At 41.8% G+C, this 13,089-nt stretch overlaps 1 protein-coding gene across 1 annotated transcript in view; it reads left to right on the forward strand.

The window, feature by feature from the left end:
* The window catches only part of LOC126237039 (uncharacterized), a 190,110-nt gene that overhangs the window by 40,460 nt on the left and 136,561 nt on the right, over window positions 1–13,089 (forward strand). The gene's annotated exons all lie outside the window — the stretch shown is intronic.

Genomic DNA, 13,089 nt, shown 5'->3' on the forward strand with positions numbered 1-13,089 from the left:
ATGAGAATAATAAAATTTGAGAAGTGCCTACAAATTGGAACAAATATCAAAACAAGGCAATAAAAATGGTAAGAGAGGGACATTTTTGCTTATCCCTGGAATTTTAAGGAAAGGCACCTATAGCCAACCATACACAAAAGATGCAATGTAAGAAAGTATTCTCACCCTAGCAGCATAGCCAGTGCAGTTGTACAGGTGGGAATACAATTAACTTAAGATAAAAAGTATAACAACAAAGTTGTGCATATAAATTACATTTAATTTTCTATGAAAATATAACTTTTATGAGATGTATTAAATAATAAAACACTAAACAGACATCTTTTTACTTAAAATCGAAGGAATAAAGTAAATTAAATTTATTTAAAAACATAAAAATTTGCGCTATATCTGAAATCGAAATCCATTATGTAAATGTTCACATCACGTCCTTCACTTTGTGGTGGCACACCAGTTGCAGAAGACTGGATTACAAGATGAATTCATAGAATTGCATAGGAAAGCGTCAGGTAACAAAATTCTCACCAAGGTGTAGGTTGAATACTAGGAATTTAAGCTGTCGTGTGGCAAACTCAAAGATATCAACTGGTACAAATCGCTGACATTGTGCTGTGGATGCTAATTAGTAGGGAGGAGGGCAGGTGGATGCAGGAGGAAAAATACTAAAAACAGTGTTTGGAACAGCAGATGATGAAGATCTCCAAGATCTGAGTAACACAGTTAGGCAGATGAAAATGATGGCAGGTGCTATAAAAACTGCAAGACATAATTGTTGAATTTCGTGCAAAGCATTTTGAATAAAACCAAAATGGTACTTGAGTTAAAGTGTAGTGTTGTCCCAGTACACCCGGGATACAGTAAAAACAGTGAACAGTGATTTGGGGGAAATAAAAAATTACTGAGCATACTGGACAGTAAACTAGCAATAGTCAGACTAGACTCATCAGCGTGACAATTGGAGTGGGATCGTTACAGAAATTAGGGTAGCATGAGGTAAACAGACAGTTGAATCTGATATTGCTACCCTCACAATCGTTCTTGATAGGGTTGTACCTACCAGGAAAAGAATTTTCTGTGGGATTGTGACATGACAGAGGCGTTGAGAAAGAACTTAGTATTGTTCTACCACATAGCAACTGCATAAACGAATACAGTCAGGCTAAAGTTCTACATATTGGTCTGACTATCAGTGGTAGGAACATATGTACAGTATTGTTGTTATATTGCTCACCCTTATCTAGTAAGATGGGGAATGATGGGTAAATGGGTACAAGTAAGAACATGAGAGGTGATAACAACTTGAGTGTGGAAGGCTCTTGCTGTTATGTCTCTTAGGGGTCTAGGAGATTGTTTGAAAGAAAATATCACCATTTGTCCAGCTGGAGAAGTGCAGACTGACACACAGACATGCAAAGTGCAAGTCTTTCCACCACAGCCTCTTTTTCAGAGGGTAGGAGCACATTGGATTTACTCAGTTTTTGCAATGGAAACTGTGGTCATGAATTGCTATCAGAATTTAAAACCTCAAGATATCACAAAGGTAGAGTTATGTAACAACAGTATTTTGGTGAATGGCACAACTTGTGATATAGCTGGAATGAACTTTCACCTCCCAACTATACTCGTAGGTATGACTTACTCCAACTAAATGAATCTGCATTGTATTGGCCAGAGAAACCATATGAAGTACTGCCAACACACAATCTAACCTATCTTAAAAATTCCCTGAATCCTGATCTCTTATGCACTTTAGACGCACTAATAGCATCTCAGCAAGGCAAAATTCCCATGGGGCAAACATTGCAACATACTCAGCTGTATTGAAAGAATGGATACAAAAATGTGGTAACCATAAGTATTACGACCACTAGTCTTGCATTGTTTCTGATAGCAATTTTTGTATTTTACTTTTGTGTCAGACACACAAGTATTCTTTCCCCAGACCGACAGACAAAGTGCCACTACAAAGTTAAGTGTAGGCAGAAAGACCAGTGCTCAGTAACTCGGAATAATTATTGAATTACCACAGTGAGGCAAGGAGAATTGGTGGAACTGATAAACGAGGGCAAATGCATTTGTATACCCGGTGCCACTGCAACATAGGTGCAGGTTGGGCCCTTTAAATAAGAGGGCTTTAGGAGAGTGAAAGACACATTCAGCTGTGCTGCCATTCTTTCAGTGTTGCTAGAACCAGAGAGAATGACAGTCTATTCAGTTCCAGTGAAACCACAACAAACTGATTGAGGATGGTCTGCCTGCTACCTGCTTGTTGACTTCAGCGCCAGGACACAGCCAACCCGATTTTTACTGACATTGCTGCCTACTGGGAAAACACTGATGAGGAGACTGGTGTGAGACCAACCCTTCTCCACTACGGATCATTGTAGATGATCTGCATTCTGTTATTTCCACTCTGATCATATGTGGCACATTCACACAACACTGTGGCTGACATGTGGACATCTGCTGCAGTCTTGGTCAATCCATGGTGGATGATCATGTCCTAGTTTTCACAACAACCAGCATTCTGGATCACAGTCTGCCGTCTGCACCTGAATGCGTGACAAGCTGTCTACAGGAATGCTGAAGTGGGAGCCATGCTGTATCGCAAAACATCTGGGCAGGTGACGCCATTTCACCCCCTGCTGCCGCCAGCATAGCACGTGGCTGTGGCTCACTGACGTGTGGGGAGACGTCTCACTACTGTGCCGCATGCGCTTATTCCCAGCCATCAACTTCCACCCTGAAGACACTTCATAACTGTGCAAATGCAACACAAGGGATAACTTATCACAGATATCACTGTGTCGCTGACGCCTCAGGGTGTAAACTGGACCACCTACCCTCACTCTGCGTCCAGCCTCCTCTCATAATGCAACACCATATCCCTTGATTGCATCAGCCCAGTTACATACTTTAGTTCTGTCTGCCCTAAATAAGCAGCTCTGCCATTGCTGTTTTCTTACTGTTGTTGTTGTGGTCTTCAGTCCAGAGACTGATTTGATGCAGCTCTCCATGCTACTCTATCCTGTGCAAGCTTCTTCATCTCCCAGAACCTACTGCAACCTACATTCTTCTGAATCTGCTTAGTGTATTCATCTCTTGGTCTCCCTCTACGATTTTTATCCTCCATGCTGCCCTCCAGTACTAAATTGGTGATCCCTTGATGCCTCAGTACATGTTCTACCAATCGATCGCTTCTTCTAATCAAGTTGTGCCACAAATTTCTCTTCTCCCCGATTCTATTCAGTATCTCCTCATTAGTTATGTGATCTATACATCTAAACTTCAGCATTCTTCTGTAGCAGCACATTTCGAAAGCTTGTGTTCTCTTCTTGTCTAAACCATTTATCGTCTCATGTTTCACTTCCGTTCATGGCTACACTCCATACAAATACTTTAAGAAACGACTTCCTGACACTTAAATCTACACTCTGTGTTAACAAAGTTTTCTTCTTCAGAAATGCTTTCCTTGCCATTGCCAGTCTACATTTTATATCCTTTCTACTTCGATCATCATCAGTTATTTTGCTCCCCAAATAGCAAAACTCCTTTACTACATTAGATGTCTCATTTCCTAATCCAATTCCCTCAGCATCACCTGATTTATTTCAACTACATTCCATTTTTTAAGTCCACAGATAAATTTTTTAACTGTATCGAGTAGATTTTGTAAATTTTTCTGTCCTTTTATCATTCTACCAGTGCAAATAACTCCCAGACATCTAGATGTTTGGAAAAAGAGGACCACCCATCTCTTTAGAATTTTATCTTTACTGGTTGCTCCTGTGCCATTCTTCTCTTAGACACTAATGCGATGAGTGCCTTAATATTTTCATTTACCAAACTGAACTTCTTTCCCTTGTTAACTAGTTATTAAGTTTTAACTTAATTTTAAATCAGAGCCTTGCAATTTACTGCTCCAATTACAAGTAAATTTACAGTCGTGGTTCTTCAGCTTCTCCCAACGTACTTCACAATGAAATAGTTTATAGGTGAATGACAGGATGTCAGTGTCCCAGGGTCACAATATTTTGGCAAGTGACCTAGTTGCTATCATCAGGTGTGCATATGAACTGAACATTTGGGGGCCAGTGCAATATTATAATCTCTCCCCCCCCCCCCCCCCCCCCCCCTCACTCTAAATCTACTGCTTTATCTGCCACCCACACCCAGCATCCTTTCACACTTCTCTGGCAGACACACTGCTCTGTCCTAGGTTTGCTCCCCAGATAAGTATGCTGGTGGGTATCTCCTTCTTTACTCGAATCTCTATAGATTCTTTAACAACACAGTCTCAGAAGTTAGATGTCTGTGTCTGAATCTTAGTATGGTCATAATCCAGTCTGTATGATTCCAATAGGCAGTGTACTGTGACTGCTGACTTGTTAGGCTGCTGCAATCTGGTGTGCCGTTGGTGTTCTCAGCAATGATCTTTAACAGTATGTACCGCCTGACCCATGTATGTCTTGCTGCATTGGTAGGGTATTCCATAATTTGAGGTCATCTTTGTCATTAACAAGCAGTGTTCGTTGTTTCAGCTGGTGGATAGCAGACCATCTTCACTTGGTGATTCCTCCACAAAAAAGAATACATACAATGTCCGTATCCTCCTGAGATTCCTCTGTTGTGTGGCAGCTGCAGGATGTAGGGTTCTCTGAATTTGCTACTACTTGTAGCTGTTCATCAGGAACACAGTCCTCAGATATTCATGTTATGGTTGAGACTTTCATTGTGAGAGAGAGTGCGAGCCCTGTACCGAGGTTTTTGAATGTTCCATTCCTCTGGGCCCGGAGAGGGAGGGGGTCTGTTCGGATGGAAGTATGGGTCAGTGAATGTTTCTTCCGGTATACGCTGTGTCCCAACAACATGCCTTCCGTTCTTCTTTTTACGAGGAGATCCAATGTGGGAGCACTCCATCCCCTTTTACTCTGATAAAATTGATGTTCTGGTATCTGGAATTGGGATGTATAAAGAAATTATTCAGCTTGTCTTCTCCGTGTGGCCATATGACGAAGGTGTCATCAACATACCAAAAAGTTCACAAAAATTTGGTACCATTACTCTCCTCTTCATTGTTAGCAACATTGCTGCCCTGACATACTCACACTCACTCGCTAAGTAGCCAAAGGATTTATGTAGCCGTTACATTGGAAAGTTAACAGCACATTTGCAATCCCATGGATTTAGTGGGTCACCTAAACAACTTTAAGCTTAAGGATACCGACATGCTTGTAAGCTTTGATGTTTCTCTTTTTAGCAGAGTGCCTTTACAAGAATTAGAACTTAGTGGCCAGAAGTTTTACATAGAAACATGTATGGACATCCTCATACTTTCTTTTGCACAGTGACTGCTGTGAACAGACAGAAGGCTAGCCATGGGGAGTCCACTTGCACCAATTGTCATCAGCATCTCTGTGGAACATTTCAGAGAGGAACCCTGGAATCAGTCCAGTTGAAACTTAACTGTTTCTTTTGGTATTTTGAGGTCTTCGTCATATGGTGACACCTTCGTCATATGGCCACATGGAAGAGACAAGCTGAATGACTTTCTCATTCATCTCTGTTCCATACACCAGAACATCAGTTTTACCATGGAAATCTGATTGGATGGAGTGTTGTCCTGTCTGTCTGTCCTGATGAAAAGAACAGTATATGGCACATTAGACCACAGTGTGTACTGGAAGAAGACGCACACGGACCTGTACTTCCTTGTGAACAGCTGCTATCACCCAGTACAGAGGAATGGCATGTTCACAACATTGGTACCTAGGTCTCGCACCCTCACGGACAATGAAAATCTCAATCAAGAACTTGAACATCTGAGGACAGTGTTCTGGAAGAATGGTTACAAGGAGTGGCAAATTCGGACAGTCCTATGTTCTGCAGAACAACTGGCAAAAACAGGAGAGGAACCTCAGGAGGGTGCATGTAATTCTTTTTGTGGTGCATTATCTGAAAAGATAGAATCCTTTCTCTGGAAAAACAAGTGAAGACTCTGCTGCCCATCAGCTAAACATGCACACTGTATGTTGGTGTCAAATATGACCTCGGGTTACGAAAATTTGGAATATATCAGATACTCTGCAAATGTGGCAAGACGTACCCTGTGCTTACTGTCAAAGACTGTTCCCCAGAACGTCAACGGCATACCAGATTGCAGTACCTAATAAGTTAGCAGTAGCAGAACATTGACTATTGGAATTACGTGGAGTAGATTATGACCATGTTAATATTCTGACAAAGACATCAGTAGTCTGTTCAAAATTACTTTAGAATTTACAGTTCGGCAGGAGCATGTGGAGGTGTGGAGCAGAGTTGACATGTACCACAGAACAAATGTGCAATCTCACATTGCATTCAGCTTGCTCAAACTCACAAACTACTCACTTTATAAATATGTAACTGAAATCAGTGTGTTCTACATGAGCTGCTCTTTGTTTTCCTTTTAGTTTTATCTGCAGAATCAAATTATTAATACCATACACTGACAGCTCACAAAAATGCATTTTTTGACACCATTACCAAATTTTCGACATGCAGGAAACTTTTTTATTGTTGAAGTTAGGTGAATAAAATCTTAAGAATACATCACATATTCATCTACTTCAAACCAGACCACTGTTACAGTTTTCCCACATGAGATAATGTCAATTAAATATGACATATTATGGTCCACTAGCACGTCAAGTGCCAAGTGGTTACCAGTAGGGTTGTGTTACAAAAAAACAGTTTGATAGGTTTATAATTACTCTGTTATTAAGTTTTCTGACCCACCTACTTATTTGTAGCATAACAAAAGAGAAGATTTATGTGTGGTTAATGCTGTGAGAAAACGTGTGTTAAATAGACCGTCGTGTATTGGGATAAGGAACAAAACTAATACAAGAAACAGATAAACAATAATATTTTATTTTGCTTTATATTTACTGCATGCCTGAGACAAACTCAGTTGTACTTGGTTACGGATAAGGCCATCTTATTAAAATGTTAAAACTTAACAAAAATATAATTTTGTTAAACTTTGCACCTCACACATACAACTGAATCCAACTTTACTTCATTTCTATGGTGATAATGGACCTCCACTGACATCACTCTGATTGGTAAAAAGAGTAAGTTTATTATTACCTTTAATTTATTATAACGTTTAATTTGGGGCCATATTAAGTCTATTAGATTAAAATAATAGGTTCATGATTGTACACGTACGAGTCCGTGCAAAAATAAAAACTACTTAGGCGTTTGGGGTAACCATTTTTATTTTTCGACATCGTCTCCTTTTAGACTTGTACACTTCGTCCAATGTTGTTCTAATTTGTTGATCCCTTCCAAATAATACGAATTGTCCAAGTCTACAAAATAGCTATTAGTTGCTGCAATCACCTCTTTGTTTGAATAAAATCTTTGTCCCGCTAGCCATTTCTTCAAATTGGGGAACAAATACTAATCCGAGAGAGCCAATTCTGGAAAATAGGGGGGGGGGGATGTGAAATGAGTTGGAATCCTATTTCCATTAATTTTCCGATCACAGCTGCTGAGGTGTGTGCTGGTGCATTGTTGTTATGGTAAAGGACTTTTTTGCAGTCCAATCGCTGGCGTTTTTCTTGCAGCTTGGTTTTCAAACAGTCCAATAACGATGTAATAGTTTTTCCCTTTTCCAGATAGTTGATGAGGATTATCCCTTGCAAATCCCAAAAGACAGTCGCCATAACCTTTCTGGCCGAAGGAATGGTCTTCGCCTTTTTTGGTGCAGATTCTCCCTTGGTAAACCATTGTTTAGATTGTTGTTTGGTCTCAGGAGTATAATAATGTATGCATGTTTCATCCCCAGTGAAGAAACTATGCTTAAAGTCCTGCAGATTCTTCCTGAACAGCTGCAAAACCATCCTTGCAACACTTCACACAATTCTGTTTTTGGTCAAGTGTGAGCAATCGTGGAACCCATCTTGCAGATAGCTTTCTTGTGTCCAAATGTTTATGCAAAATATTATGTACCCATTCATTCGAGATGACCAAGCACTAGCAATCTCATGCACCTTAACTCTTCCGTCATCCATCACCATATCAGGGATTTTATCAATGATTTCTGGAGTCGTAACCTCCACAGGGCATCCAGAACGTTCAGCATCACTTGTGCCCATATGGCCACTCCAAAAATTTTGAAACCACGTATAAACTGTTCTAAGCAAAGGTGCAGAGTCACCATAATGTTTATCAAGCTTCTCTTTAAGTCTTCATCATCTTGATAGTGAACAAGCACATCACTTCCTACTTACACTGTGGTTGAGTTTCACGCAGCTCACTGTCCTGTGTGTTCGTTGCACCCTGTGATTTTGTTTGTAATCATTTTTACTGTTGCAGGAGTTACTTTGTTGTTACAGTTGTTGTGTGGTAGTGAACAATGTTACAAAGAAGTACATTGAAAGTTATGAGTGGTGAATGATGATGATACCCACAATGAACTGACTTCGGGGAGGCTGAGGAGCAGTAGAGGTGCTGCCACCATGTTGTTACGCTGGTCATGAACCTAGGACAGAGCAGTTTTTCTGTGGGAGGACTCGGGAGATGATGTTGGCCATGTATGGCAGATACAGTATTAGATCAGAGGAAGGGGCAGTGAGGAGAGATCAAAGCTTTGTGTTGGACAGCCAGGTGCTCTGCTGATCAGTGTACTTGATGATGATAGCATGGTTGCTTGTTGAAATATTTTGCTTTTTGGTCACTAACATCTGGCCATTCACCTGTGAACTATTTCATCAAAATTACAATTACTTTCCTTTTTTAAATGTTTGTTTATGTTATTATTATTGTCCAACCATCTCACATTTTGGAATCAAGTTAGTTCTTTGCTGGACTTATGTGTTACATTTCATTCACCACACCTAATTTGTCAGTGAAACCTTCCATTTATATTTCTGAAGCAATCCACATGCCAGTGTGAATTAGTTTTCAAATCTTTGTATATATTGGGCCAGTGTCATCTTGTTGAGATTGAGTGTGCTTCTGTTGCTCTGCCTTCCCAACAAGATATTTCGATGCCTTAACTCGATGTCTTCACCAGATGTTCCTGACCCAGGCTGCCTGGATGATTGGATCCAATAATTAATTCTGGGCTGTTCCTGGAGTTCTTTGTGCCATCTGCTCTAGATCCCATATTCCCTTTACGGTCCACGCTCACAAGCAAGGTGCACGTCCGCATCGATAAAGGTGTTTCGTGCCCCATTCCATCCAAGCACGCTGTGGCAGTCTCCTGTGGTGGTTGCGGCCTCATCATGTGTTTCTGGATTTCGTCCATGTCCACAAGGTGCATTATCTGCAGATCCGCATTGCTGTAGGCATTCCATATGCTGTCCATGCAGTATGAGTCGCCATGTGTTCTGTATTCAGGCTGCCTACTTCATTGCTGCTCCAGATGTTCCTTATTCCATCCTTGCCCACAGCAGCTGTCTCCCGTGTTAGTGGCTGCCTCGTGTTGTTCAATATTCGGTTCGCGCCCACGAAGTGTGCTCCCTAGGTCTCAGGTTGCTGATGTTCCATAATTTGTCTGTGCCCCCTGTGGCCATCTGCAGTGGTGGCCACTGCCTGGTGCTTCATGGGTGGACTCTTCTTTTTGCTTATGCTAGCAGTTGACTAAGGTTCATTACTGGAGACGGGAGTTTTTTTCTGGTGTTTCCATAGCAATTCAAATGCCAGATTCCACGCAGTGCTGAGTTGGTATGCTGCTTCTCGATTGATTAGGTTTTCTTTCATCTTGGTTTCAATTGATTCATTGATGACACTATCCCATAATCTATGGGTCTGGGCCAGGGTCTTGGTTTTATCATAATCCATTGTGTGTTCGTGCTCCAGGCAGTGTTCTGCTATTGCTGATGTTGTGGCCTACCCTTACCTAGTATGTCTTTTATGTTCCTTATGTCTTACGTCCACTGTTCTGTTGGTGTGACGAATATACTGCATTCACAAAGTATGTGCTAAATACCAGGTTTTCATACCCCCAGATAATCCTTGACTAATCCTAGAAGAGCCCTGATTTTGATGAATGGACAGAATACACTTTTGATTTCATGTTTCTTCAGATTTCTGTCAATCTTGACATACATAGAAAAGATCAGGTTGTCTGGCGGGATGTAACGCTTTGCAAATGTCCCTGGTCAAATACCTATTGTCAGTGCACACTCGTTGAAGATGTTCTAATTCCATTGTCAGGCTGCTAGAATCGGAAAGTGTCTTGGCTTGGTGTCCAAGTGCCCTGAGCACCACAGTTTTTTGTGCTTGATGATGGCAGCTGTCAACCTGATCCCTCTCTAGCTCAATGATGAATTTTATGTTGGCATGTCAAGAGTTCAGATGGTTCAAGAATTTGTCAGTCATTCCTGGCGCTGGCACCAGATGATGAATGCGTCATCCACATATATGAAGAAACATTTTGGCTGGTAGATGGCTGTTGTGAGGGCCTCAGCTTGTGAAAACTTGCATATTTCGGATGCAGACATCATGGTCAGTTTTGATGTGATATCCATTTTCACCAGAGTACCACTCCAGGATACACTCGATTTGATCGGTGAGAAGTTTGAAGAAACTTTGCTGGATATCTTCAGGCATATTTTAACATCTGCTTACTTCGTATGTGAAGGCCGTTTCTATGAGACTGAACGAGTGGTGATTGGTGGCCCACTTTTCTTCGCTAGTGGTCAGTCTGTTTAGGTAGAAGTTCGAGGATGAGACCCTTACAACTGCAATCCACCAGCCGACGTGTTTATTCAGATATGTGAATGACACGTTCGTCACCTGGCCCAAGGCTGAGAAAGATTGAAGAATTCTTGGACCATCTGAACTTGGGACAGCCCAACATTAAGCTCACGAAGAAGTTGCAGAAAGATGGTCAGCTTCCTTTTCTGGATGTCCTGGTAAGGAGGAAGGCAGATCGCACCATTGGCCACAGTATGTATCGAAAACCAACACATACTTACTTATATCTACAGGCTGACAGCTGCCACCACCCAGCACAGAAGATTAGGGTACTCAGAATATTTGTACACCAAGCCAAGCAACTTCCCAACTTTGATGGCTTCACAATGGAATTAGAACATCTCCAGCAAGTGTCCATATACAGTGGGTATTCGACAGTGGACATCTGCAAAGCTTTACATTCCACCAGACGACATGTTAATGCTGGAAGAGGAACAAGAAGAAGAGACTAGGAAGATAGCTTTTCTATTGTATGCAGGGCCTGTCTCCACCAAGATCAGCAGAATCCTGAAGAAACACAATATCTAAAATATTTCTACCCAGCCAACAAAATCAGAACAGTCAAACATGACGTGGGGTTAAGAAAACCTGGTATTTATCACATATGTTGTTAATGCGGTGTGACTTATATTGGACAAGCTACCACAATGGTGGACCTACGATTTAAGGGACACCAAAGACGTATTAGGCTTCAGCTAGTCACAAAATCAGCCATATGAAAACGCTGCTTGGGGCGTGAACTTGCCATGGACTACAAGAAAACCAGGATCCTGGCCCAAACCTGCAGATTCTGGGATAGTGTCATCAGTGAATCAATTGAAATAAAGATTGCAGAAAACTTCGTCAGGAAGCAGGATACCAACGCAGCACTATGTGGTATCCGGTGTTTGAACTGCTATGGAAACACTGCAAAAAATATCTTCAGTAATGAACCTCAGACAATTGTAGGCGTAAATTACAGGATCAGACCACGTACGGGCACCAGGCAGTGTCCACTGCTGCGGAAGACAACCACAGCTAGTACAGATGAGATATGTAACAACAGCAACAACCTGACACCTCAGGGATCACACCTTGTGCGGAGAAGACTTAATATAGAAAATTGGATGGCAATCTTTGCGCAAGAGACTGCTGCAGTGAGCACAGATGTAATACGGATCTTCAGCAGCAGTGTGAGATGTGAGAACTGCACTTTGTGGCCACAGACTTAACTACGGGGCACCAGGAGACTGACACTGCTGTAAGAGATGGCAGCAGCACATGCAAAACAGCTGGAGCAGTGCAGAAGGGCATCTTACGGTCTCGAAGCAAATATGGAACACCATGATGCAGCCACCACGACAGGAGACTGCCGCAGCAGTTGCAGACAGAATGAGGAACACCTACAGCTGTGCGGAAGTGCATCTCACAGGTGCAGACCAAAGAGTGAACATCCAGTCCGGAGCGGAAAATGGAAGAAACTCGGGGCGCTTGGCAGGCTTAAATATGGGCTCTGGTCAGCTAGTCTCAGGGAACACCTGACGAAGATGTAGAGTTACGGTGTCAAAATACCTTGTTGGGAAGATAGGAACCAGTGGCAGAACAGCTGATCTCAATGAGATGATAACGAATTGACAGGAAAGTCTTAAGAGATTATACTGGACTATTGTTGTCCTGCCTTCACAGTTTTTCAATTGCCGTCTCGAAGACCTGTCAGTGTAAATCAGAATGAGAACCATGTTATGATCTGGTCCATAACATGACACACATTCTACATACAAATTTTGTTTTTCATTTCCTGAGATGTTCTGATTTTTGCTTTCGATTGTGCATACAGTCCTTGAAGGCCCAATGGTATGGACCGGATTCCACGTCATCCTCAGACCTTAGGCATAACAGGATGCGGATACAGAGGGGCATGTGGTCAGCACACGGCTCTCCTGGCTGTTGTCAGTTTTTGTGACTGGTGCTGCTCCTACTCAGTGAAGTAGCTGCTCAGTTTGCCTCACAAGGGCCGAGTGCACCACACTTGCCAAAAGCACTTGGCGGCAGACTTGGACGGTGACCCATCCAAGTGCATGGCTTCTTTAATTTTCAGTTGTGGATCGGTTTAATTCATTTGCATTCCAGCTTATCTACGATTGTAAATTTCATTCATTTTATTGAAGACTTCTCTCTAAATCTAGCATGGAACCCTTCCAACTTGAAAGCAATACTTTCCTAGGCCGTCATCAAATCTTTGCAGTTTTTACATTATTTGCTTTGCTCACAGTCAGGATGTGGCGTTTGGTGTTGCTGTTGACAGTTTTCATACCGCCAGTCACACTAGTTCATTGTTCTTTATCTTTAAGAACCTTA

This window comes from Schistocerca nitens, chromosome 2 (assembly GCF_023898315.1).
Source record: "Schistocerca nitens isolate TAMUIC-IGC-003100 chromosome 2, iqSchNite1.1, whole genome shotgun sequence".
Lineage (NCBI taxonomy): Eukaryota > Metazoa > Arthropoda > Insecta > Orthoptera > Acrididae > Schistocerca > Schistocerca nitens.